This window comes from Camelus ferus, chromosome X, assembly GCF_009834535.1.
Source record: "Camelus ferus isolate YT-003-E chromosome X, BCGSAC_Cfer_1.0, whole genome shotgun sequence".
NCBI classification, from domain to species: domain Eukaryota; kingdom Metazoa; phylum Chordata; class Mammalia; order Artiodactyla; family Camelidae; genus Camelus; species Camelus ferus.
In genome coordinates, this window is record NC_045732.1 from 57,858,395 (window position 1) to 57,861,623 (window position 3,229).

Below are 3,229 nucleotides of genomic sequence, written 5' to 3' on the forward strand. Positions count from 1 at the left end.
TCACCTAGTTCTCACCCCACATAGTTGTCAGCAATTCTAACACATGTGTACTAATTATTAATAAATGTGGATGGAATTATAAGCAAATAAAATGACTAGTTTTTCCACATCTCATATAGATATGAAGCTTACCTATCCTGAGCTAAGTGCACACATTTTTTTCCCAATTTTATTTTTTCCTGGTTCTTTACATAAGACATATTTTGATTTTCAGTAGTCTAATCAAATTATTATTTATATCTCATTTCATCTGAGCATTTGATGGAATGCCAGATATTTGCAACACTGTGATTAATGCTGATTTAGGAACCATTCAGGCATTCTCAGATGATTCAGTCCTCACGTTGTTCCAAGTCTTCCTGCTGCTTAGTTTGCCTGCTTAGTCCTCATTACCACCTTCTCAACAGGGTGGGCAGGGGGACTAACTCAAGTAAAAATCAAGTCATTTGGCTGTGTTAGTAACTCCCTTAAAAAATGTGGTAGACATGGAGATTATGCTCTTTGCAATACTTAAGGTAGAAAACTGAGATTCCCTGGGGAAAAAAAAAAAATCATTGTGAAGACAGGATCACCTGCCAAAATGTGTAAAGTGACAGCTCCCAGAGGCAACAAAATATAACTCAAAGACTTCTGTATCACTTCAACTTTCTCCCTGATATAAATGTGTGCTATATAATGAGGCCTTAGACATTTCCAAATCAGGCACAAAATATATCTATTGCACATTTATTATTGCAATCTTCTCATCCTTGAACACAATTACTGCATGTTACAGTGTAAAATACAACTGTGATTAGATAGATATATTGGCGAGCATTGATATGAACAGTCTCTTTAGAATCATTATTCTAAGCCTTGTTAACTTATTTGCTTTATAAGATTTGCTGCAAGATAGATTCTCCTATTAAAGGCAATAAAATTTTTTTTCTTCATATTTAAGAAGCACAATGTGCTGTCTTCCTCATGTTCTCCAAACAGCCTAAAGACTGTTATTTCCAAAAGAACTCCTTAACTAATACTGAACTTAGCTTCTGAATGTTAATTAAAAATCTGTTAATCTTCATTGCTCTATGATAAACAAAACAGAGTTTTAATGTTTGCACTAAACTAATTTTATTGACAAAGGCTTGGCATCATGAAATGCCAAACTTCAGATTTAGTGAAAAGCTTACAGTATTTTGATAAATTTTGAAATGTGTCCAAACACTTAATTTTGTAAAGCATCTGTTACAGACCAACTCCTGCAATATTAAACATTTCTGTATGTGATCCACTTGGTTTGGTAAAAAGTTTACTTTAGTATAATCAACATTTTTTTTTCAGCATGACACACTGGCAAGCCAGATTCCCAACTAGACACCGTAGAAAGGGAAAGCACATCACATTGCATTATTATTAAATTTCTCTAAACCTGAGGGCGGATTATTGTTAGTTAAATTAAATATCACTGAGAACTGAGTTACAATATAACACATCTGCATTTAAACTTTTAGTAAATTAATGTTAACTTATAAATTTAAAATACTGTTTAAGGGGGGAGGGTATAGCTCAGCAGTAGAGTGTGTGATTAGCATACACAAGGTCCTGGGTTCAATCCCCAGTACCTCCAATAAGTAAATAAATAAACCTAATTACTCCCACTCTAAAAAATTAATTAATTAATTAACTAATTAAAATACTATTTAAATCTTTCTATAGGGACCAGCAGACAAAAGGGGAGACTTTTCTGCATTATAATGAGTAAAACAAATGCACATTCATGATTATAAATATTTGGTTAGTATTTTTTTATGTCATCTGTTTATAAAGGTAAACTAAATAAAATGTACATTATCTTCCTTTCAAAACAAATCCTCCAAACACGTGGGACAATTACAATTGACCCTTGAACAACATGGGTTTGAACTGCACAAGTTCACATATATATTAGGATTTTTTTCCCAATAGTTCTGTACTACAGTAATACACCATCTATGATTGGTTGAATGTGTGGATGAGGAACCACAGGTACAGAAGGCTCACTATATTGTTATGTGTGAATTTTTGACTGTGCAGAAGGTTGGTGCCCCAACTCCCTCATTGTTCAAGGGTTAACTGTACTACACTAAACCAATTCTTTTTAAGAGACTGCAGCAAAATTTTCACTACAAACACCTTATTTCTCAGGAAGCAGAAATTAAGAACATTTTGAAGTAGCTCCTTAATTTCTATCAAGTTCCAGAAAGATGAAATATACAAGTTGATTAGGAGTTCAGGTTATCTTTGATCCAGCATTGTCAAGAGCCAGTGCTTGATTTTATAAATAGAAAAATTATCCAAACTAACAGACTCTGTGTCTCCTTCAGTTTTAGAGTTTTATACATTGAATGTTAAGATATGATATTCCCTACTTTCATTTCAGTTCACTAAAAAAAAAAATCTCTGAGGACAATAATAATAACTTGTCATATCATTCTAATTCAAATAAACCTTGACTTTTAAAAGCAATTGTATTTAAACATCAACATCTTCCGGTACGAAAAGAGACTTGTCTTATTTGTAATTTTACATGTAAATGAACACTATCTTCCCCATGATGAATTATTCTATAAATAGTCATTGAGTTTCCAAACAGATGCACATTTAAACTTACAATAAATACATAGATATCTCCAAATTCATTACAACTTTTAGTTATTCAAATTTGTAACCACTTCTAAAGCAAACAAATCTGCCTCTTACTAATACATTAAACATTATTTTATTAATTAGGAACTTTGCATTCCAGTTTCTAAACATTCTGAAGAAGAGAAAAGGAATACCAATTACATGTGAAAAAGGAAAATTTACAATGTCAATTTGTGTACATACTTTCAGCAGATCACTATAAATGCATTTCAAAATGATTTTTGGATAATCCAGATGTGCTCAATTGCAGATAATATATTGATATCAAGAATACAACAAGTAAATGGAGAAAAGACAGACTCTTTGACAAGATATTAGGAAAGCTGGACAGCCTCATGTAAATCAATAAAATTAGAACACTCTCTCACATCATGCATAAAAATAAACTCAAAATGGCTTAAAGACTTAAACATAAGACAGGTCACCATAAATCTCCTAGAAGAGAACATAGACAAAGCATCCTCTGACATAAACCATAGCAATGTTTTCCTAGGTCAGTCTCCCAATGCAAAAGAAATAAAAGAAAAAACAAACAAATAGGACCTAATTAAACTTATAAGCT